We start from the raw sequence: 25518 nt of genomic DNA on the forward strand, positions 1-25518 counted from the left end.
AGCCCAGCTTCGATTCACTTGACTCCCCTAGACTCCCCTAGGAGGCTGGTGAACAAAGAGAAGAGATGTGTGCCCTGGGAATGAATTGACACCTCTGCATGGTCTTCTCCCAGCAACATATCAATAGTTCTCTCAGTTTTTGTTGTGTTTTTCTGGATCATGACTCGGGTACCAAGAAGAAAAGGAAGATTATAAAGGAGTCAAACACAGGATGCACAAGAATATCATCTGCGATCAAGATAATCTGCTGGCCATCCGCAGCGGTGGTTCAGGCACATCAGAATCAGCATCTGGCCAAACAACAGGGTAGGGACACAAATAGCACCCCCACTAACCACTCCATTGAAGGTACTGTGGAAATAATACCAGCAAGTAGATTCAGGAGCAATGGCTGTAGTTTGTACAGCAGAGCCTGGATCTGGCTGAGGGAGGATTGGGCAGGGAAGGTGCCCACTCAGAGCCGGTGCAGCTACTGCCCGCTCTTAGGCAGGCCTTAGTCCAAGCTGCTCAGATGATTGGTCAGTTTCTAGTCAGTGAGACCCTGGGGTCCTGTAAAGCTCATCTGTTAAGCCACCATAACAACAGCCCAGTAGACCCTGTTCCCAGCTAATGAATATTAACTGCTCATCATCCAGGTTTGATCAGTTGAAGATGATGCTAATTCTCTGTGCAACTGTCATGTGGGCAGTTGGTTTGGACTGTCCTGGGTTTTGAGTCAGTTAGGGAGTCAAGTAGACTACTGGTCATTCAGGGTGGTCACCTGACCACCAGGAAGTCTCACTGCAAATCAGCTGCTAGAATCAAGTGCTGAGGGGGAAGGGAGGGAAGATGCACACATATTTGGATACCCCGGTCCATCAGGGGGTCTGCATTTGGGGGAAGGACATTGTATTTGGGGTCAGGGATTGAAACGTAGAGCCAGGAGGTGGGTCCAGATTTGAGCCATTCTCTTGGGCCAGGCACCTCCTCCGAGTACCAGCTGTCTCCCTGCAGCATCTTTGGGGCAGGAGGATGTGGGAAAGGGAGTGAGGAGAGCTCTTGGTTTGTGTATCCAGGGCATGATCTCATGTCCATGTGTTCAGGAATCTCTATCCCTCCCCTGCCTCAGACCCATCACTCATCAGTGTTGTGACTCTGGGCAAGTTACTCAATCTGTCTCAATTTCAGTGCCCTGAACCATAAAATATGGGTCACAGCCCCTACTCTGCCCACCCCACAGTGCATCACAAGAAATAATATTCTTTCCATGAGCTCTAAAACTTCTTACTCATGTCATCAATGTGAAAAAGTAGGCTCTATCCTCCTGTTTGTAGCCTCCTAGGTGCCCTTTCTGGAGACGACCTACTTATTCTTCCAGGCATTTAATACTTGAACATTTATGTAGGTAGCACTTATGAAGTACCCATCATTTTTCTTCAGGCTTTATATTTACTAATTTTTAGCCTCAGAACATAATACGAATAAGCAGGTCCTACTAATATTTCCATATCCCTGGCCAGGGAACTGAGAAACAGAAGGGCTAAGTTACTAACCTTCCCAGGTACACGTGGCGTTCAAATAGGATTTGATTTCAGGCCATCAGGCACCAGCACCCATACTCTCCCTCATTGTGTTGTGCTGACTTTGTACTTGTCTCATGTAAATAAAGTTATTTTCCCCATGTGATCAGCCTGTTGGGTATTTTAAGTGCACGCTAAAATGCAAGGTCCATCTTCATAAGCCCTACTTTGCTTCAGGGGACTCCCCGGGCAGCTAGTAATAAGGAGCTCTGAAGTTTCACCTGTGAAAAAGTTAAGACTTTTGCCAGGAAGATGTCAACACCTCTCACTATTGTGAATGTATTTCCTAGGAACTTGTTTCAGGAATATGAAAAGAAAAAGACAAGGATTCAAACCAAGGATACATATGGGGATTGATCCTCCGTGAAGAAAATATACTGGCTGGCCCTCACCGTCATTCAACAGCTCAAAATGAACATCTAGTCCCAAAGGGTTGAGCCTCAACTATCATCCCATACAAGCCACTCCATTGACGTCACTGTGGGAATTCCATCCTGAAACTCATCAAGAGTAATGACTATAAAAATGTTGTCATATTATCTTTGATTGAGATATAATCCATATTCCATCAATTCATATATATATATATTTTTGGCGGTACACGGGCCTCTCACTGCTGTGGCCTCTCCCGTTGCGGAGCACAGGCTCCGGACGCGCAGGCTCAGTGGCCATGGCCCATGGGCCCAGCCGCTTACGCGACATGTGGGATCTTCCCGGACCGGGGTATGAACCCGCGTCCCCTGCACCGGCAGGCGGACTCTCAACCACTGCGCCACCAGGGAAGCCCCACATTTTTTATTAACTGTGTGATTCGGCTGCTTTTAGTGTACTCAGGTTTTGCAATGAACATCTCTAATTCCAGTACATTTTCATCATCCCCAAGAGAAACCTCATACCTAGTATCAGTCATTCTCATTCTGTCCTCCCCTTTCACCCCAGCCCTGGGTCTTTCTGTCTCTATTGATTTTCCTATGCTGGACATTTCATATGAAAAGAACCACACAATGTGCGGACTTCTGTGTCTGACTTTTGCAGTAAGCAAAATGTATTCAAGGTGCATCCAGGTTGTAGCATGTATCTGTCCTTCACCCTTTTAATGGCTGAATAATATTCATTGTATGGATATAACACATTTTATTTTTCCATTCCTCAGTTGGTGAATAGTTGGGTTGTTTCCGCTTTTTGACTATTATGAATAATGATACGACAATGTAACACTCATGTACAAGTTTTTGTGTGAACATATGTTTTTTATTTCTCCTGGACATATACCTGGGAGTGGAGTTCCTGGGCCATACTGTATCTCTGTGTTGAACTTTTTGAGGAAGGGCCAAACTATTTTCTTTTTCATATTTGCACCAGCGATGCTTGAAAGTGCCAATTTCCCCACATCATTGCCAACCCTTGTTTTTAAAAAAATTATATGGCACAATAGTGGGTATGAAGTGGTATCTCACTGTGGTTTCAGTTTGCATGATTTTGACTAATAATTTTGGACATGTTTTCATGTGCTTATTGGCAATTTGTGTCTCTTCTTTGGAGCAGTATCTATGCAGATTCTTTTTCTCATTCTTAAAATTTGGTTATTTGACATTTTATTGAGTTGCCAGTGTTCTTTACATATTCTGAATACTAGGCTTTATCTGATATATGACTTGCAAACATTTTCCTTCATTCTGAAGGTTGTATTATGTCTTTCTTGATGGTGTTCTTTGAAACACAAAGGATTTTAATTTTGATAAAGTCCAATTTCTTTTTCCTTTTGTTGCCTGTGCTTTTGCTATCATATTTAAGAGTTCATTGCCAAATCCAAGACTATGAAGATTTATCCCTTTTTTTCTTCAGAAATTTGTATAGTTTAGCTCTTATATTTAACTCTTTGATCCATTTTAAATTCAAAGTCTATTTTGTCTGATATTGGTATAGACACTCCTGCTCTCTTGGTTACTATTTGAGTTTTCTCACTGAGTTTGGAATTCCCTTTTCTATCCTTTAACTTTCAACCTGCTTGATTCTTTTGATCTCAAGTAAGTCTCTTGTAGACAGCATATAGTTGGGTCATATGTTTTTACCTATTCCGCCAATCTCTGTATTTTGATTGGAGAGTTTAATGCATTTACATTTAAAGTAATTGCTGACAAAAAAAAGACTTATTTCTGCTATTGTGCTGTTTCTTTTCCATCTGCCCAAAGCTTTTTGCACCTCATTTCCTGCATTCCTATCTTTCGTTGTGTGTGTTTAGCTGATTTCTTACAATAAAATATTTAAATTACTTTCTCACTTCCTTTTGGGACTATTCTATAGCTATTTTCTTTGTGTTTACCATGGGGATTACCTTTAATATCCTAAAATTAAAACACTCTAATTTGAATTTATACCAGGTTAAACTCAACAACATCCAAGTTCTTGAAGCTAAAAGAGCATCCTACTATCTCAATGCAAAAGACCTTTTCCAAGACACACTGCAGTTTCTGCCTGGCTGGGACATTGCCCCAGAGTGAGGTTAAGTTTAAGGAGTCGAAGGAGGCATACATTTCCATCCTCTGGATCACTGCTCACCAAAAAATACATAATGCCAGGCACATATGTAATTTTGAATTTTCTAATGAACACACCAGGAAAATGAAAATGGTGAAGTCAATGTAAATAATAGATTTTTAATTCAGTATCTGCAAAGTGTTAGAATGTTCACATGTGGCACGAGAAATGTGGTCATATTACGAAGGCTTGAGAGCCGCGTGGGGCAAGATAGAGGACAAACAGCATGCACTTGAAACTCTAAGAAGTGAACGCTAACAGGCAGATGGGGCCTGGAAGTCCAAAGTTGAATAACAGCCCATAACAGGGTGATTATGGTGGGGTTTTTTCCTGCCTCTGTCTCCCAGTTTACGCAAGGCACGCAAAGTCCAGCAACAGCTGAAAGTTAAAACCATGGGATCAACCTTTTATTTCTAGCCAGACAAGTGAGAAAGTGGGGGGCTTGGATGTTGAGGAGTGAGGGGGTCATCCCCATTGGTCTTTTTCTCCCCAGTTACCACATCTCCCCTGCAACCTCAGTGATGGCAGAGGCCTTCACTGAGAAATGGCCTGTGTCTCTGGACAAAGGAACAGGTTAAGAGGCTCCTATTGTCTGAAGAGTGTGGGGGCATGCCCGTTATTTTCCTTTCTTTTCTCTTGCTATTTAAATTGACAAGAACAGATACTACACTTGATCTTAGCCAAAAGGCTGAGATGAAATAGACAAAATAAACTTTAAGCTAAAATTACTGTCAAGTATAAATTTTACTAATCTAGTAATTCCAAAGGACCAAAGAGCAGGGCAGTGGCTTTATTGAGAACCCAGGATTTCCGAGTGTCCACCGTGCTCAGTCACTTTTAAATCATCAGCACAGCCCTATAATTCAGAGATTTAGGTGAAGTGACTTGCCCAGCGTCACACAGCTAAGTGAGAGTCTTCTGGGACCAACAGTAACTTTTGCAAAGGCGTCTCTTGCTATACTTAATCACTGCCACCATCTGACACTCACATTCTTTTTATACTATTCTGTTTCCTTGGGTCAAAGAATCCGACCCCTGAATTAAGGTTAAATAGGAATTAGTGGCAGATCAAAAGCCAAAATCGCTTCAAGATATTCTTTAATTACCCCAAGTAATGCCTTTAGTCACAAAAATATAGAACAATATAGAAAATTACAAGTCAAGTGACCTTAGTGTTCACAGGGAAGCACTAATACATTTTAATGTACCATGATCATATTAAAATAGAAATAACTATGAAACATTTTCTGCGGAGAAGCAGCCCCTGCAGCAGGCAGCAGAAAGGGACAGGAAGGCTGCATGGCGCCCAGGCCCCCAGTGGCCTAGGTCTCACCCCGCAGCGCACTGTTGATGCGCCGGAACGCTGCTTCCTTCTCGGAGTCTAGGTCTTCAGCGGCAACAGGGAAACCCAGCTCAGGGCCTGGGGGCAGCCTCAGAGGCTCCCCTTGCCGGTGCGGCAGCAGAGGAATCCTGCGTTTTCGGGGCCTGGGACTGTCAGATGTGCGGGAGCCGTTCCTCCAGGGCCGTTTCTGCCCTCTTGTCTCTGCATCTTTGTCAGGCTGGTTTTTCCTCTGGGAAACCACCGGAGCTGCAGAGGGCGATGGAGGGCCCTCCTTGCTCCCTTTCTTTGCAGACTTCTGGGGCAGCCCTTGCGGTATGGCGGGACCCCTCCTTCTCTTCACTGGCGGGAAACCTCGGGTGGAGCTATATGAGCTCGTGATGGCGTTTCTTTGGGGGCAGGAGCTCATACAAGTGGTCTACAGTTTCCTGGCGGATCTGTCTTCTGCCCTCTTGGCGTGGAGGTCTCTCTGCAGAGGTCCAGGCCTGGGCACGAAGAAAGAGCCCCCCAGGGGCCTAAATGCAGATCGTGCGCCCCCGGTGTCATCGGGGCCGCTTCTCTGGTCTTCGTTCCTCCCTGTGACTGTGGGGACTTCCTCCTGCTCGGCCATCCCTTGCCCGCTCTCTCCCAGGGCCCTCAACACCGTCTTCTCTGTGCTGTAGTTGTAGTTCGGGACACAGCTGGGTGTCGTGGCCGGCACTGGCTGCCCCTGCGCCACACTGACAGTGACTGTGTCCACTGCGGACACTGAGCTGCGGGACGTCGTGGAGGTGCGAGCACCCATCTCTGCCTTCTTCCGACGGCCTCGCCTGAAGATGGAGATAAGGATCCCCATAAGGCGTGCAGCGTCTGCGGGATGGTAGAATGGGGTCTCAGAGACTCTGTGGCAAAGCGTAGATGCAGAGTCACTGGACACTTGTGGGCTGGCCTGCGAGTGGATAGCCGGCCATAGACAGCTGGGTGACCCGGGCCGGCCACGGGAAGTCGGTGGGCGCGGGGAGCGGGCTGGGGGCAGCCGAACCCTCCTGGCAGGTGCTGGTCCCCCAGTGCCCGGTGTGAGGGTGAGGGGCAGGGCCTACCTAAGTAACTGACCCTAGAGAACTTGGGTGAGGTTGGTCCTTGGTTAGCGAGCTGGGCTCCGAGCACTCTCCTTCAGCTGCCAACTCGGCCAAAAGCGGAGTGCGCTCTCTTTGGCCTGTTGCTGGGATGCAGCTCTGAAACCTGTGAGCGAACAATGGGCGTGCGTTGGCGGGGCGCAAAAGTTTAGGGAGGGGTGGCGCATGCGCAGAGTACACGTCAGGCCCTGGGGCGCACAGGTGAGGATGCGCGCCCCTGGACCGTCTAGCGCTTCTGAATCTCCCCGGGGGTCTGAGGGCTGGAGGTGTTTGCCTTGAGGGTGATGAGCTTCTTGGTAGGGCAGCTGCCCCTTCTCCCCCGGCCGGCTCTAACTGTACAGGATGGGTCCCCGGCCACCAGAGCAGGAAAGCTGGAGAGCAGGGTACCTGGCTCAGCAGCCGCCGCCCGAGGTGGCAAATTTGGCATCAGCGCCTGTGCGTCCGCCTGCCCTCCCACCTGGTAACATTGGAGGAGAGAGCCGCTAAGAACAGAAGTGCAAAAAAAAAAAAAAAAAAAAAAAAAACCCACAAGTGCCCAAGCCAACCAGATCCTTCTGGGGTGACAACTGAAGGGGGATAAATGACTGAACAAAAATTAAGTCTCAGAGACATGTGAAACAATATTGCAAGTTCTAACTTTTGTGCCGTTGGAGGGTCTGAAGGAAAGGTGCAGAAGAAAATATATGAGGAAAAGAATAGTTGAAAACGTCACTGATTTCAAGACACAGACCTAAGCTCAGAAAGCCTCACCCTGACACACAACCTGATAAAAAAGCCAAGGTGAAGAATAATCTTGTATAACTGACCTGTTATACATCACAGAATGTCAACTTGAAGGACTGTGATTTCTCATCAGAAAACAGAGACCAGAAAAGAATGGAATAACATCTTTAAAGTATTAAAGGAAAAGACCAACCAGGATATGATATCCTTAAAGCAAGGATATCCTTAAAGACTGAAAGTCAAACAAAAGCCAAAATGCAGTCTGATGGAGATGAGAGAAAACTAAGAGAATTCATCACCAGACAATTTGCTATAACATAATTACATGAAAGGAACTTCTTCAGGCTGAAGTGAAATGACACAAGAAAGAAGTAAGCTTGCAACTTCAGGAACAAAGGAAGGGCAACAAAAATGGCAAGTATCTGGAAAAATTATCCTCTTACATTATTTTGTATATGTATGACTTTTTTTTTTTTTGGCCACGCCTGCGTGGCCTGCGGGATCTTAGTTCCCCTACCAGGGACTGAACCCGGGGCCCCAGCAGTGAAAGTGCTGAGTCCTAACCACTGGACCGCCAGGGAATTCCCTGTATATGTATGAAAAAAGGATACCACAGTCTCAGAGGGTGGCGTTGACGTCATATAAATGTGACACATATGACAGCTATAACAAAGAGTGGAAGGTAAAAGAATCTATATGGATGTAAGCCTTCTGAATTTTATTTAATTGGTAAAATATTAACTCTAGACTGTGAAACAATACGTATACATAGTGTTATTCCAAGAACAATTAAAAAATGACAAACTCAAGAAAATTGGATAACCTCAATAGTCCTATATTTAGGAATTGTGGACAAGATAGCTAAAACATTCACATATGTGTTTTGTGAAAAGTTTTTCTCTTGGTTAATTGCCTAGGAGTGGGTTTTTGGGTCATATGGTAAGTATGGCCCTCTCAGCCAGCCCTGGTCACCACTTCAGGTGTCACCCCAGCAGGATCTGGATGGTGTGGGCACTTTCGTTCTTAGCGGCTCTCCCCTCCAGTGCCGCCAGGGGAAAGGGCAGGAGGACGCAGAGGCGCTGCTGCCAAAGCTGCCGCCTCTTGTGGGAGCTGCACAGCCAGCGACCTTGCCCCACTTTGCTGGGCGGGGATCCCGTCCAGTACAGTTAGTTACCCCGACAGCACTGGGGCGCGGCCAGGGGAGAAGGGCCAGCTGTCCTGCCAAGAAGCTCATCACCCTCAAGGCAAACACCTCCAGCCCTCAGACCCCCGGGAGATTCAGAAGCGCTAGAAGGTCCAGGGGCGCGCATCCTCACCTGTGCGCCCCAGGGCCTGACGTGTACTCTGCGCATGCGCCACCCCTCCCTAAACTTTTGCGCCCCGCCAACGCACGCCCATTGTTCGCTCACAGGTTTCAGAGTATAAAAAGGCAACAGGTCAAAGAGAGCGCACTCCGCTTTTGGCCGAGTTGGCAGCTGAAGGAGAGTGCTCGGAGCCCAGCTCTCTATCCACGGACCGACCTCACCCATGTTCTCTAGGAGCAGTTACTTAGGTAGGCCCTGCCCCTCACCCTCACACCTGGCACTGGGGGACCAGCACCTGCCAGGAGGGCTCGGCTGCCCCCAGCCCGCTCCCCGCGCCCACCGACTTCCCGTGGCCGGCCCGGGTCACCCAGCTGTCTATGGCCGGCTATCCACTCGCAGGCCAGCCCACAAATGTCCAGTGACTCTGCATCTGCACTTTGCCACAGAGTCTCTGAGACCCCATTCTACCATCCCGCAGACGCTGCACTCCTTATGGGGATCCTTATCTCCATCTTCAGGCGAGGCCATCGGAAGAAGGCAGAGATGGGTGCTCGCACCTCCACGACGTCCCGCAGCTCAGTGTCCGCAGTGGACACAGTCACTGTCAGTGTGACGCAGGGGCAGCCAGTGCCGGCCACGACACCCAGCTGTGTCCCGAACTACAACTACAGCACAGAGAAGACGGTGTTGAGGGCCCTGGAGGAGAGCGGGCAAGGGATGGCCGAGCAGGAGGAAGTCCCCACAGTCACAGGGAGGAACGAAGACCAGAGAAGCGGCCCCGATGACACCGGGGGCGCACGATCTGCATTTAGGCCCCTGGGGGGCTCTTTCTTCGTGCCCAGGCCTGGACCTCTGCAGAGAGACCTCCACGCCAAGTGGGCAGAGGACAGATCCGCCAGGAAACAGCAGACCTCTGGTATGAGTTCCTGCCCCCAAAGAAACGCCATCACGAGCTCATATAGCTCCACCCGAGGTTTCCTGCCAGTGGAAAGAAGGAGGGGTCCCGCCATACCGCAAGGGCTGCCCCAGAAGTCTGCGAAGACAGGGGGCGAGGAGGGCCCTCCATCGCCATCTGCAGCTCCGGTGGTTTACCAGAGGAAAAGCCAGCCTGACAAAAATGCAGAGGCAGCAAGAGGGCAGAAAGGGCCCTGGAGGAAGGGCTCCTGCACATCTGACAGTCCCAGGCCCCGAAAACGCAGGATTCCTCTGCTGCCGCACAGGCGAGGGGAGCCTCTGAGGCTGCCCCCAGCCCCTGAGCCGGGTTTCCGGGTCACCGCCGAAGACCTAGACTCGGAGAAGGAAGCAGCGTTCCGGCGCATCAACAGTGCGCTGCGGGATGAGACCTATGCCATCGGGGACCTCGGCAGCTCTCCCCAGCATAGGCAACGGAAAGCCCCAGCCTTTGCCTCTGCTCCAGGCCCTCCAGCTTCGGGCGGCCCCGCACAAGCATCTTCTGGGGGTGGTTCATCCAGAAATTCCACCGTGGGCACCCATGCCAGCACACAGCTGGGTTTTGGGAGCAGAGCGGCTGCCCTAGATCTGAGCTGCATGTTTGCAGCTCTCAGCGTGACATCAAGAAAGAGGGGGCCCCCGAGCACCACACACAGCAATGGGGGCAGCGTGGGCCTGAACTCCTGGGACCCTCCTCACCAGAGCCACCCCATGGTGACCACGGGACCCAGACCTAAGAAGAAGCCTGGGTTTGGAGGCACTACTGCCCCCATCTTAATGCACATCCCTGGGGGCCCTGATTGGCAGCAGCGAGGAACCACCGCCTGTGGCAGCTCTCCCCAGCAGAGGAAACAGAAAGCCCCAGCATTTGCCTCTGCTCCAGGCCCCCCAGCTTCGGGCGGCCCCGCACAAGCATCTTCTGGGTGTTCATCATCCAGAAATTCCACCGTGGGCACCCATGCCAGCACACAGCTGGGTTTTGGGAGCAGAGCGGCTGCCCTAGATGATCTGAGCTGCATGTTTGCAGCTCTCAGAGTGACATCAAGAAAGAGGGGGCCCCCGAGCACCACACACAGCAATGGGGGCAGCGTGGGCCTGAACTCCTGGGGCCCGCCTCACCAGAGCCACCCCATGGTGACCATGGGACCCAGCCCTAAGAAGAAGCCTAGGTTTGGAGGCACTACTGTCCCCATCTTACATCACATCCCTGGGGGCGCACCCAGGCAGGGCCCCCCTACTTCCAGCGGAGGGCGCAGCCCATGCCCAGCCAAGGCTGACTTTAGGGGTGTGTCGGTTCCGGCCTCTACTCCTATCAGCCTCAGCTCCGCAGTGGGCACAGCAAGGTGCAGCCTTGCTCTTAGGGCCCCCTCATCACCTGCCCAGGGCTTGGCTGGACAAAAAACCACTGGGCCATCGACCAAGTCATTCTCCTCCAGGTCTCGATTCATTACCTTGGGGTTTAAGAGGAGGAAGTTGGCCTGAGCCAATAACTTTGGGGCGAGGCCATCAGTGTCCACCTCCTCCCAGGCTGGGCCTCGTGTGGACCCTGTTTCGATGTGAAACTTATAATAAAGCTTTGTTCTTGTTCTTTTGCATAATCCTCACGTGTCTGTGATCTGTAGATCAAGTGTGGAAAAGCACTGGCTTGTATGAGTGGTAACATGGAAAGCCAGACCTGTTTAGTTTCCTGTGACCCTGCTCATGGGTTGTGAACAGTAGTAGCACAACAAGATGGCTACAAGGGCCCTATATTAAAAGTGTGTTTTGAGTTTAAACGATGCAGCCCGGAATAAAATGGGCCCAGAAGGAGGGGTAAACAGGGAGGGTCATCCTTGTCTGTTGTAATTGCTACTTCCCACCCACTTCTCTGGCCTGGAGGGGGCTGGGTCATCCCGAGCACACACCAGCCGCCCATACTCTACACGTTTAGTATTTTCTAATGTAGCAGTTTCTTTGACTTTTTTTGTTTTGCTTTAATAGGTCTTAGGCAAATCATTTACATGCACATCTCCCTCAGAGAGTATATGTCCATACAACCTAAAACAATCTACAGATCCAGTGCAATCCCTATCAAAATTCCAATGACATTTTTTACATAAATAGAAAGAACAATCCTAAAATTCGTATGGAACTGCAATAGACTTCAAAAGCCACAGCAATCCTGAGAAAGAAGAACAAAGCTGGAGGCAACACTTTTCCTGATTTCAAATTATACTACAAAGCTAGAGTAATCAAAATAGTATGGTACTGGCATGAAAACAGACACATACACCAATGCAACAGAATCAAGAGCCGAGAAATAAATCCACACACATACAGGCAACTAATTGACAGGGATCCAAGAATACTCAATAGGGAAAAGATAGTCTCTTCAGTAAATGGTGTTGGCAAAACTGGATACCCACATGCAAAACAAAGAAAGTGGACCCCTATCTTACACCATTTGTAAAAATTAACTTGAAATGGATTAAAGACTTAAATGTAAGACCTGAAACTGTAAAACTCCTAGAAGAGAACATAAAGAGAAAACTCCTTAACATTGGTCTTGGTGATGATTTTTTGGGTATGATAACAAAACCACAAGCAACAAAAACAAAAAGCAACCAATGGGACTACATCAAACTAAAAAGCTCCTGGAGAGCAAAAGAAACAATCAACAAAATGAAAAGGCAACCTAGGAATGGGAAAAAATATTTGCAAACCACATGTATGATAAGAGGTTAATATCCAAAATCTATAAGGAATTCAAACAACTCCATAGCAACAAACAAACAAACAAACAAAAACAAATAATCTGATTCTAAAATAGGCAAAGCAGGGGACTTCCCTGGTGGTTCAGTGGTTAAGACTCCACACTTCCACTGCAGGGGGCATGGGTTTGATCCCTGGTCAGGGAATTAAGGCCCGCATGTCATGCAGTGTGTGTAAAAAAATAAAATAAATAAGGCAAAGCAAGACTAGGAAACAACTAAGTGTCCAACAGGTGAATGGATAAAGAAAATGTGACATATCCAGATATAGATAGATAGATAGATAGATAGATAGATAGATAGATAGATAGATACATAGATAGATAGACTATTTGAACGCCACGTGTACCTAGGAAGGTTAGTTACTTAGCCCTTCTGTTTCTCAGTTCCCTGGCCAGGGATATGGAAATATTAGTAGGACCTGCTTATTCGTATTATGTTCTGAGGCTAAAAATTAGTAAATATAAAGCCTGAAGAAAAATGATGGGTACTTCATAAGTGCTACCTACATAAATGTTCAAGTATTAAATGCCTGGAAGAATAAGTAGGTCGTCTCCAGAAAGGGCACCTAGGAGGCTACAAACAGGAGGATAGAGCCTACTTTTTCACATTGATGACATGAGTAAGAAGTTTTAGAGCTCATGGAAAGAATATTATTTCTTGTGATGCACTGTGGGGTGGGCAGAGTAGGGGCTGTGACCCATATTTTATGGTTCAGGGCACTGAAATTGAGACAGATTGAGTAACTTGCCCAGAGTCACAACACTGATGAGTGATGGGTCTGAGGCAGGGGAGGGATAGAGATTCCTGAACACATGGACATGAGATCATGCCCTGGATACACAAACCAAGAGCTCTCCTCACTCCCTTTCCCACATCCTCCTGCCCCAAAGATGCTGCAGGGAGACAGCTGGTACTCGGAGGAGGTGCCTGGCCCAAGAGAATGGCTCAAATCTGGACCCACCTCCTGGCTCTACGTTTCAATCCCTGACCCCAAATACAATGTCCTTCCCCCAAATGCAGACCCCCTGATGGACCGGGGTATCCAAATATGTGTGCATCTTCCCTCCCTTCCCCCTCAGCACTTGATTCTAGCAGCTGATTTGCAGTGAGACTTCCTGGTGGTCAGGTGACCACCCTGAATGACCAGTAGTCTACTTGACTCCCTAACTGACTCAAAACCCAGGACAGTCCAAACCAACTGCCCACATGACAGTTGCACAGAGAATTAGCATCATCTTCAACTGATCAAACCTGGATGATGAGCAGTTAATATTCATTAGCTGGGAACAGGGTCTACTGGGCTGTTGTTATGGTGGCTTAACAGATGAGCTTTACAGGACCCCAGGGTCTCACTGACTAGAAACTGACCAATCATCTGAGCAGCTTGGACTAAGGCCTGCCTAAGAGCGGGCAGTAGCTGCACCGGCTCTGAGTGGGCACCTTCCCTGCCCAATCCTCCCTCAGCCAGATCCAGGCTCTGCTGTACAAACTACAGCCATTGCTCCTGAATCTACTTGCTGGTATTATTTCCACAGTACCTTCAATGGAGTGGTTAGTGGGGGTGCTATTTGTGTCCCTACCCTGTTGTTTGGCCAGATGCTGATTCTGATGTGCCTGAACCACCGCTGCGGATGGCCAGCAGATTATCTTGATCGCAGATGATATTCTTGTGCATCCTGTGTTTGACTCCTTTATAATCTTCCTTTTCTTCTTGGTACCCGAGTCATGATCCAGAAAAACACAACAAAAACTGAGAGAACTATTGATATGTTGCTGGGAGAAGACCATGCAGAGGTGTCAATTCATTCCCAGGGCACACATCTCTTCTCTTTGTTCACCAGCCTCCTAGGGGAGTCTAGGGGAGTCAAGTGAATCGAAGCTGGGCTGAGAAGAGGGTGTTGCAATGTGGTGTGCACTTAAAATAGCCAGCAGGCTGACTGCACAGGGACATGACTTTATTTAGTGAGATAATACAGAAAGGGAGCACAGCACAGTGACCGACAGAGTGGGGGCTGGTGCCTGATGGTCTGGATTCAAATCATACCAGAAGCCACATGAACCTGGGAAAGTTATGCAGACCCTCTGTCCTCAGTTCCTTGTTCTGTGATAATGGAAATGTCAATAGGGCCCACTTATTAGTATTACATGATGAAGCTTAATACAGCAAATCAGGTAGACCCTGATGAAAAATGATGGTTACTTCATAAGTGCTACCTAAGTGTTCAAATATTAAATGTCTGGAAGAATAAGCAAGAAATGTGGTAGTGCTGCCTCCAGAGAGGGGACCTGGATGCCACAGGGCAGGGGAGTGGGGAAGGTTATGGGTGTGATGCTTTAGAGCTTGTGAAGAATATCTGTCATCATCTCCTGTGATCCCCACATCAGCCCCGTGGGGAACTCATGGCAGGTGCTGTGAACCATATTTTATGGTACATGGCACGAAAATGTTGCGATTGTAAGTGACTTTCCCGGAGTCGCAAAGCTGATGACAGATGGATGTGGGACAGGAATGTAGTTGGTTCCCTGGGACAGAAATCCCTGAACCCCTGAATCTTCTAGATGGTGCTCTGGACCCCTGAGCCCAGGGCTCCCCTCCCTCCATGACCCCAATCCTCCTGACTGCCCCATGGTTGCTCCAAGGACAGGAGGGGTCTGAGCCAACAGGAGGGCCCATGCCTGACCCGCTGCCTCCCTTACATGTTGATCCCTGACCCCACAGCTCTTAAATATCCCTGAAGGAAGGTCCCTTGAAGGATCAGGGGGTCCCATCTACGTCCCTCCTCCCTCAGCGTCTTCACACACTGGGTGAGCCTCCTGGTGGTCTGACCAGTGGTCGGCTTGTCTCCACGTGGCTCAGAGCCCTGGTCTCTCCAAGCCAGTTGCCCACATGGCACGTCTCTAACAAATTAGCTTGGTCTTCAACAACCAGCCCTGGATGCACAGGTAGTGCTGATTAATGAGGACAGTGGCCTGCTGGGCTGTGCTTGGTGGTTTCGTGGGTGAAGCTGGCGTGCCCCACTGTCGCCTGACTATCGATGTGAGCAATTGTCGGAGTAGCCTGGGCTACGGCCTGGCTGGGGAGGGGCCGTGGCTGCACTGGCTCTGAGGGCGCACCTTCCCTGCTCATCCTTCCTCATCAAAATCCAGCCCCTACAAACTCCTCATCCATCCCTAGACCCTGCAGTGGCACAGGAGAGAGGCCCATGCCCTTCTAGAGGGACCCCTCCATAGCCACAGCCTAGAGACCCCATCCCAGGACTGTCTCTGAGGATGACCCAGGCCCTCCTAATCTCTGTCACCAAATGTTCATTCCACTAACACGATGGCATTGTCCCTTCTCTCCACGTTCCCAGGCAGCGCCCAAACACCCAGTGATCCTGTCCACATCAACCACTGGAAATACCGCCACGAAATCCCAGTTTCCTTCCTTTCTGAAAACCTCTCGATTTAGACTGCTAGTATTTGCTTTCGGATTTTGACATCGACATTCAGAAGTGTTCAGCCTGTAATTTCTCCTGTCCTGTAATATCTGCTGCGGGTACGACATCAGTATTCTCCTGGTCCGATGAAAGCAGTGTGGGTGTGTTCCCTCTGTATCTGTTCTCTGGAAGAGTGTGTAGGAGACGGGCATCGTTTCTGTCTTAAATGTTTGGTAGAAACCAGAGGAAGCCACCTGGCCCTGAAGTTTGTTTTGTGGGGAAATTTTTTTGGCATCTCTTTCTAATTGAAGTTTCCTTGGTGTATTGTACAGGGCACAGATCTTAAGCGTAGAGCTTTATGGTTTCTTGTAAATATAAACACATCTGCTACCAACACACAGTTCAATATACAGGATGTCCCCAGCACCCTGGCTGCCCCCTGTAGAAGGGGAGAAGAATAAGTGCTAACTTATTCGGTTATAAGAATGAAATCAGTTACTCCATGTATATTCCAAGTGCAGTGATTTACACACAAATAACTCAAAATGAGTGTGGCAGCACAATCAGAAAGTAGTGGAGGGTGCTGGAGGGCTGGGAGAATCCAGTCCCTTTGGGATTTCCGCTGTGGAGGTCGGGCCAGAGTAAGGAAGCTGAGGAGCTTCTCAGAAGCATCTGGGCTTTCACAGAGGGAAAAACTACTGCTCCCCAGAGTGGAGCGCCCACTGTAATTCACTGAGCCCTCCCTTTGCGGAGGGTGCTTTTCTATACTTGTGTGTTATCTTACATAGAAATGTTTAAAAAAAAAACCGAGGAGGAGATCAATTTTGCTTGATGTAACAGCCTTTCACTGTTAAAAGTAAGACATGTATCTAAAATTGATGCTAAATTTGTACAGCTCCGACAGGAAGTAACCGGCACTCACTAGCTGACTCAGGAGCGGAGGGGGAGCAGAGAGGCGGCCCTCCTTCCTTGGCCTCCTGTCTCATTTAAGCTGCCAGACGCTGCACAAGCTCCATCCCCTCTGAGTCTCAGGCTGAGGCCTCCAGGTCACAGTCCTCACAGGTGTCAGACCAGAACCTGCCACACAAAGGCAGGGACTGGAGTCAGTGGGGAGGTGGGCTCCCTGGGGTCGGTGTGTGGGACCCAGGGGGCTACTCAGACCCTGCAAGTGACTTTGGGCCCTGACATCCCCAGGGCTCACATCCCCAGGGCACTGGGGCCTCTTTGCTGCTCTTTGCCAAGTGTGTTCTGGTAGCAGAGAGACCTGTCCTACAGGGGCGATTTAACCTGGGCATTTGGCCGGGCGGCGTTCAAGTGACTGGTCCCCTGAACAGTGAAAGTGATGCAGAGGAAAGGGGAGGCTCTGGGGCTCCAGGGTGAAAAGTGTGGGTCCCTCCCACCTGGGCGCTGTGAGTGGGAGGTCTGATGACACAGGTGGGAGTAGTGACCCTGTCCCTCCAGCCCACACGCAACACGGCCCATCATGAGACCAGCACAGTGGAAGTGGGCAGAGAACCGCAATGTTCCCTTTTCCCCTAATAATCATTTTTCTTTCTTTAACACCCCAGCCAAACTTGCCTGTGCTTTTTAATTTAAAAATATCCTGATGCTGTGGTCATAGAATCATAAATTCTATAGCTTTGCTGTATCCCAACATGAAAAGTTTGTAGAAGACACTGCTTTTCAGCGTGTAATAAAACCAGATGTATTTGTTATCTAATTTTAAGGTCATAATTAACTTGGAATCCTGGCCCTTTAACTCATCCTAAATTAGCATTGCTTTGAATTGCCTTCATTTTGTGTGTGTGTTGTATTCAATTTTTACACATCTATGGAAAATCTATAGAACCTCAGGTTGAGAAATGGTGCCATGAGGTGACCCAGGCCCTTCAGTGGGGCTCCACAGAGGCTGCGAGGTCCCAGGGGGTGGGCAAATCCCAGCCAGGTGTGGATCCTGCAGTGTCCCCTACCGGATGCCAGGGCTACCGCGTGCCCACAGGGATGCAGCAGCGCTGGGCCAGGTGAGCTGTCTGCTTGCGTGAGAAGAAGCCCCGGTGCCTCTGTCCTCCTCACCCTTTCCCCAGGACGCCTGAACTGGGGGGCACCAGGGCCACTCCAGATATCTCACCACACTTGGTGATTAACTGGGGATGTTGCCTGCTGACCTCGGCAGGTTGGGAGGGCAAGGCTGGGTCCTGCAGAGGGAGATGTGGAACCTCACCAGGGACACTCTTTACAAAGAACACAATGTCAACAACACCTCCAGGAGTGATGTATGTGGTGACCCCACAGATGCCTTCGGCCCCCCATCTAAACATAAGAGCCTGGCATATTCAGGGCTTCTATGGAACGGGGACCGTTCCCTGGCGAGATGCACTCAGGTCATCCTCCAGTTGCCTGCGCAGATTACCACCATTCTCTTCTCTCCACCTTTTTGTTCACATGCAGTGGTGAGCACCTCTGTGCTCTCCTCTGGCTTTTGGGTTTTCCTGAAGCACCAAAAAAAAAAAAAAAAAAGTCAGGGATGGCAAGGGATGCACATACACTTATTTGCCTTCTGCTCTTCCTCCTACCCTCTCCAGGCTCACATTTCCTCTTCTTGTTCTTCCTCATCCTTTTACTTCATCCCTTCTCTTGAATCCAGGATGAGAGAATTTTTTTTTTAATTGGATGAGTCAGTCTTCTTTTACTTAATTTATTTTTAACGACCTTATTGGAATATATTTGCTTTACAATGGTGTGTTAGTTTCTGCTATATAACAAAGTGAATCAGCTATACATATACATACATCCCCATAACCCCTCCCTCTTTTGTCTCCCTCCCACCCTCCCTATCCCACCCATCCAGGTGGTCACAAAGCACCAAGCTGATCTCCCTGTGCTAAGCGGTTGCTTCCCACTAGCTATCTATTTTATGTTTGGTAGTATATATATGTCCATGCCACTCTCTCACTTTGTCACAGCTTAACCCTCCCCCTCCCCATATCCTCAAACCCATACCGTTTTTATGCTAAGTTATATTCTACATGTAGCTAGAAAAATGTTAAAAATATTTTTAAAGAACTGCGCATCTATTTTTGAAGCTGATTTGCCTGTTCAAGGCTTGCTAGCACTTTATGCATCTCAGTACTATTTCACTTAGTAAACAAATGCAGTTGTCATAATTGCTGCATATTTGTCTGTGTTCCCTTCTAGGCTATATGTTTTGGAAGTTAGAAACTATATTTATATCACAGCCCCTATGTATAGCACAATATCCATTGCTAATTCAGATTGTGCTTTAAGATATGAGAGAAAATTTAACACGTTTATTATAGTCATAAACATCTAGCAAACCAACCAGAAAATAAAAACTAATTTTCAATTGGTTGGCCAAGAACAAAAAAGAGAGGAATACCTAGTGCAAAATCATATCTCTAATAACTACTGTTGGATTTAGAGCACACACATGCTAAACTTATTTTAAAATATCTTCTCATCAAAGATTTGAGGTTGGACCTGAAAAAATTATATCAGATGTGAAAATAATTATGTGGTCTGACCAGCGTGGATCACACAAAGTAAGTGTATACTATGTATAAAGTATAAACTACGAGGTCCTGCTGTATAGCACAGGCAACTATATTTAATACCTTGTAATAACGTATAAAGGAAATAGATCTGAAAAAGAAATATATATATCTGAATCTCTTGGCTGTACACCTGAAACACAACATTGTCATTCAACAATACTTCAGGTAAAACAAAACTAAACAAAACAAAGTAAGTGTAAAGGGAAGTATAGTTTTATAAATTCACCTCTGATATCCAATGGACCAACTGAAAGAAAACAGAAACTACAACTTTCTAGGAGACAGGACATGGCCAGCAAACAAGGCCATTACCCTCGGTAACGGTCATACCTGCCAAAAGATATACAGACTAGCCTGCATTCATGAATACATAGGAATTCTTCATTTATCTGGCATTGTTAGGCAATGAAGTATTGTATGTTAGGAGAAGTTTTTTTAAAATGACAAATTGAAGAGGAGTTATTTTAACCTTCACTCGGGAATTTTTTTCTAAAATTAAGAAATGTATCCACTGGTGTATCTAATGTTTCCCGTCATAACTCGGTCATCAGTTCAATCAACGTTTGCATGAATAATGCAAATGGAAACAAGGCAGGCATGCTTACTGAAACTGAAAATGACATGGCACTGGCTGGAATAACTGATGAGAGAGCAAGAGAAAAACAAAAATGAAAACAAACTGTGATCAAGAAACAATCAGTCAAGTTCTGACTTTCTGTACTTAGTTTCAAAAAGAGATACCACAAATCCCAGCGAGAGACTCCAGCATCATTAGCTGTCTTTCTCCTTTGTTTCCACCTTCCTTTCCTTTTCCTTCTACCCTAGATTGTTCCAGGAAGTGATTATAGCTCCTTGCAAAACAATTTCTAATACTTGCTTTCTCTCACACAAACTTCACAATATGTCCATGTGATAAATAGTGTGGAGGTAAAAGACAATTCATCACAGGCACATCTCCTATGAAAATAAAATTAGAAACTAGCTTCTAAACATGCAGAGAGAAGGGCGTGGTGTCAGGCACTAATTTCCTTGTGAATTCCTCTCCATTTCTAATAGACGTTCTTCTTTACCAAGATCCCTTTTTACTGGTGTCCTGTTCCAGACTGCTCCACTCCACCCATCCTCATCCTGTAAAATACATTCACACTCTTTTGTGACCCTACTTATTTGCCCATTAAATAATCAGTCAGAGAACTGTCGGAATTAAATACAGAGTGAAATTAAAATACTGGAGTCACTTGGAGGGTTTAAGCAGCTCCACCAGAAAATACTGGGCATGGATTTAAAAGAGGCTGCGGGGGACTTGCTCTTGTCCAAGTTCTTTCTCAAGAAGTATCTGAAATAAGCCTAAATTCAGAGTTAATCAGACTGGCCTGCTTTCTCAGGTGGACTGGAACTCATTGCTCTTTCCCCTCAACTCCCTGATGTCAGTGGCACTTTCCGGAGATGAGGTGGACTTCTCTGCCTACTGCAGAAGCTCAGTTCCCCCAGGACCCACTCCCCATCTGAATCCCACACTTGAGGCCAGATGCCAGCCTTCCCAGAACATTCGTGGCCTCCTTTCAGTTTTTGACCTGCTCAGATTGAGTCCCTCTAGACTCTTTCTGGAAACCTGATCTTCACCCCCTTTCCCTGACCTCGATGGTTACCTGCCTACTTTAGGCCTCAGGTGCTTTAGCTATAAAATGATATAGTTGCCCTTAATTCTAAAGTCTTCTTTCTAAAGCGCTACAATGTGGTGGCTCCTTGAAAATGTTTCTCTTTGCTGGTTTTAATTTTGTAGAGAATTAAAACCCCAGCCACTCTAAAAGACAGTAAGTTACATTGGATAAGGAAAGTGTGCTTTTGTAGTTAGATAAACAGGGATGGAAGACGACTTAGTATGTTTTAAGATACTCATGATCCGTTCTCGTGAGAGTCGGGGAAGAAGGGGAAGTGAGTTAATAAAATACCAAACAATTGTGACAAATTAAGTTCACCAAGATGTAGGTGATTAGTTACTACTTGAATAAACCACACAAATCCAATCCAAGTTTTCCTTTAGTTTTCTAAGAAGGATCCCAGTGAACTGAGTCCCATGTTCAGTAACTCCACGTTCAATGGCTTAGTCTTTAAAAACTGTTATGTTGCTGGAAGCAGAAATATTGCCCATCAGTCCTAATTGATGTTTAGCTATCACGCACATTTGAAATAAATTTATTACTTTGCCTGATCTCAGTGTAATACATTCTAAAGGGGCAAAGAGCACAGGAAAAGTTATGGAGTCTCCATCTTCTACACTGAAGTGTGCAATAAATTACATATTATTTGGCCGTGAAATTCACAAGCCATAGAAACCACACCATTAGCAATGTATACAGTGGTAAACAGCAGGTAATGAGAATGATATAAAACCAAACAGACTGTGTAGGTTGGCACTGCTGCCAATAAAGCAATTATTAAATGCATTCATATGCATCTACGCTAGGTAAGCTCTTTAGGGCAATTGATATGAGTTCTACATACCTGTCAGGATATTATATATAGCCCAGTTTCTATGCCCTTTATTCAAAGACGCTCAGAAAGGGTTACTCTGGGTAAATTCAGACCTTTTCTCAATATAGAATTTGGTCAACATGCATTCTGAACAGCAAAAGTTCACAGTATTTTCCTACACTAATTGCCACCTCAGCAAATGCAGGATTAAGTATAATCGATTATAAGAAGTTAGAAAGGAAAGATGGAAGAAAAGAAGGAAGGTAGAAAAAAGGTGGATATGGAGTACTTCATAATTTATGTAGAGTGGACCTAAAACTAACCTGAGGTTTCCCTGAATTATTAGCATATGCTATAGAAACTTAAATGACAAAATAAAAAAATCCAGCAAGGGAAACTCAAAGATTCTTTGCTTTTTCACTTTACTGCATATACACGTCCATCTTAAACAATCTATATGCTTATATCCAACAAGAGAGCATTGTTTTGCAAGACTGTTTGGGTTCTATCAGCATGTAAAGGTCAGACAACTCAACTTTAGCAGAGTCAGCTTTCAGGTGAATAATTGTTTCTTTCAGGTTGCGAGCATTTGAATTCTCCAGAAATGTTTCCCAAAACATGAAAATTAAAAGAGTCCTAGGACAGCGTCCTTTAGAAGTTTTATAGTATCAAGGTTTTTGGAGGAGGAGTATCCTTGTCCATTATCAACACAATGATTCCAAGCAGGTCAATTTTTGCTGAGAATATTATATAACAGAACCCACTTCACCTCCATTATACTGACAATGATCTTCCTTACTTCAACCTTGTGCTTCTTAGAAAGTTGAAAATACTGAGCCAAGAACAGACAGTGACAATGCCAGAGACTCAGATGTACCTATAGGTGCCTTCAGACAACATCAGCCACCCAGGCTAAAGTCCTGGTTTAAAACATCCCAACATGAATGAATCTCAAAAACCATATGCTGAGCAAGTGAAGCCAGATCAGAAGGGCACCCACTGTATTATTCAACTTACATGAAATTCTAAACTGGGCAAAAGTCATCTCTAAAGATAAAAAACAGATCCGTGGTGGCCTTGGGGTGGGAGATGGGGATACTTTTGCAAAAGCCTAGGAGGAAACTTTCTAGGGTTTTAGAATTGTTATCTATCTTTATGGGGTGCTAGTTATACAAATGTATACATTAATAGTCACTGAGCCGTTGACTAAAAATGTCTGCATTTTATTGTATGTAAATGATACCTTAATAAGGTTGATTACAAAATGAACCAAAACCAAAACAAAGCAGAAGAAAAACCTCTCAAGACCTTAAAGAAAATACACTGTTTTCTTCCAGGGTACCAGATTGGAAATGAGGCATTGGTCTGTTCTACCCTCAGATTATCCCTAGGATTATCTAGTCTATTTTAAAGCACTAGAGTCCCCTATCAGGAAAACTCACCGCATGTTTAATTACTTTGATTTCTTCTGTGCCTCTTCTCCCAGCACAGTGAAGCCATTCACGGAAGAAAAACCAGCTTTTTCCAACTTTGCATCACCATATATTATTTGCAAAGCTATTATTTATAGAATAAAATTTGGCTACACTTTGTAAAAATCTAGCTTTTTGAGCCTTACAAATCTTAACAGTTAACCTATTGCCTCCACTGGAATTTGGGAAAAAAATTATATTGAAAATGAATAGCTGAGAATTGACATTTTTGCTTTTTGTGATTTTCTCTTCCCCTAAGAGAGAAGTGAGTAGGAATGAGAAACACATACATAAAGGAAAAAACATTATCTTGCTGCCTTTGCATGGTTATAATTTATAGGAGGCCCTTTTCAACAATAATCTATTATCAGAATCAATAAAATATAATCTCCATGAAGGCCAGGCCAGGATATTTGTCTCTTTTTCAGCAAATTGCAATACAAACTACATTCATGGATATGCTTCTTGATGATCTTTGTAATACTGTAACAGTTGACCATTTCCTCATGCCTCTTCACCTTAACTTCAACCTGGTTTTTCTCTAACGACCTCACATTTCCTTCTCTATCACTTGGTTGTGGGCCTCTTTTCCAACTCCAACTCCAACTCGCATTTCACTCTGGAACCAAAGGAAGACTCACACCTTCCTGCTTTTTAGTGATACCTCAAGGTCATTTCCATATTGTGATCACCCTGAAGAATAGCCAGACAATTGTTATTTCAGAGCCATCTGACAGTTTGTAGCTCTAAAAATTAACTAAGGACCAAATTTGTCAAAAATATCCTAGTTTAAGATTTTGGTAATACAGCAACAGTAATCCCGAAGTCACTTATGACAATCAGTGTGGGAAGCACCCTCCTTCAGGAAGATCCTTTGCCATACAATACTCTTTCCCTGTCTGGTAATAAGGAAGAATGGCCGTGGAAAGTAACCTTTTGTGGAAAGAAATACTTGGCTTCGAGAAGGCTTGCAGTTCATATCTTTTTCTTAAATTAGATTCCCCATTAATTACTTTATCCACAAAGAGGTAATTATCAGAATTATGTAAGCAATTAAGGAGATGCTACTCCACATCCTTTCAGCTTGTTGACCTTTCTCACTTTATTTCATGTGGCTATCTGAAACATCAGTGATTTACATGTCTTTCTTTTTCTTTAACAGATTTCTGTGTGTGTGTGTCCCCATGATGAAAACATCATTAAAGTAAAATATCATGAATAGACTCTTAAGAAGCAGAGTGTACTGAAAGTCCTGGAAAATATGAAAGCACTAATATTCATGGACAGCTCTACACTCTGAAAGTTACTCCAAATGTTGTTGATCTCTCTTTTGTCTAGGAGTTTTTCAAATTTTCTACCATGATCATTTGTTAGTTTTATAATTACATAATAAAGGCATTATATCATACAATCTTTTGTTATCCATTGCAGTTTTAAAACTATTCCTTTCTTTGTCCTCAGCAGATATGTCATAGATTATTAGTACACAAGCAAAGACTTTCAACGTAACAGTACTTTATAGTGAGAAGAACTGTACTGAGCTATCTCTATCCTAAGACAATGCACTAGGAAAGCACTAGGAATTCTTAAGCACTAGGAATACAGAGACGATCAAGGGGCAAGTTCCTTGCCTTCGAGTATACATGATCATTATAGCAAATGCTTAAATAGCACTTAGTATGTAACTCACCACAGCAGTCTTATTATCCTCCATTTTAATAGGTGAGCAGGGGAAGCCACAGGGAAGTCATAGGGTAAAGCCAGAATTTGAACCTAGGTAGACTAGTACACTCTCCACGGCTTTAACTACTACATTTATATATATATATGTTTTATATATATATATGTTTTATATATATATATATGTTTTTATATATATATATATATATATATATATATATAAACTCCAAGTATTCCAAAGTTACAAAACACTTATCTACCAAAACTCAAAAAGGAGCACACAAACTTGCATAGAAAATAAACATGTAAAAGTTCATAAATAAACCACAATATAACCTGCTCCACATAATATACTGACTGCAGTGTCCTGGGCCTCTCCCATCCTTAGGTAGCTGGAAATTACAACAAAATAATACTTTTCACCTTTGGAAGCCACACCATCTCCCATACCAACCAACCAATTACTTCCTTAGAGAGAATAGGAAATTAACCTGAATATCATAAAAATATATATATATATAGCATTAGTGATGTAGAAGCTTTGTTTAAAGACAATAACTTCAATAGCAGAGGAAACGTTACCATTGCAGGCTTCCGATAACCTCTATATTTCTCAGA

The 25518-nt window shown here is 45.6% G+C and overlaps 1 pseudogene across 1 annotated transcript in view; it reads left to right on the plus strand.

Moving 5' to 3' along the window:
- The first annotated feature begins 9121 nt into the window (after window positions 1–9121).
- Window positions 9122–25518, plus strand: part of LOC309958861 (ferritin light chain-like) — a 39181-nt pseudogene continuing 22784 nt past the window's right edge. Inside the window, exons 1-2 of the transcript in view lie at window positions 9122–9262; window positions 9836–9960. The product of the transcript in view is annotated as a ferritin light chain-like (transcript). The remainder of the gene's footprint in view (window positions 9263–9835; window positions 9961–25518) is intronic.

The sequence above is a fragment of the Leucopleurus acutus genome (genome assembly GCF_964270905.1).
Source record: "Leucopleurus acutus genome assembly, chromosome: 3".
NCBI lineage: Eukaryota > Metazoa > Chordata > Mammalia > Artiodactyla > Delphinidae > Leucopleurus > Leucopleurus acutus.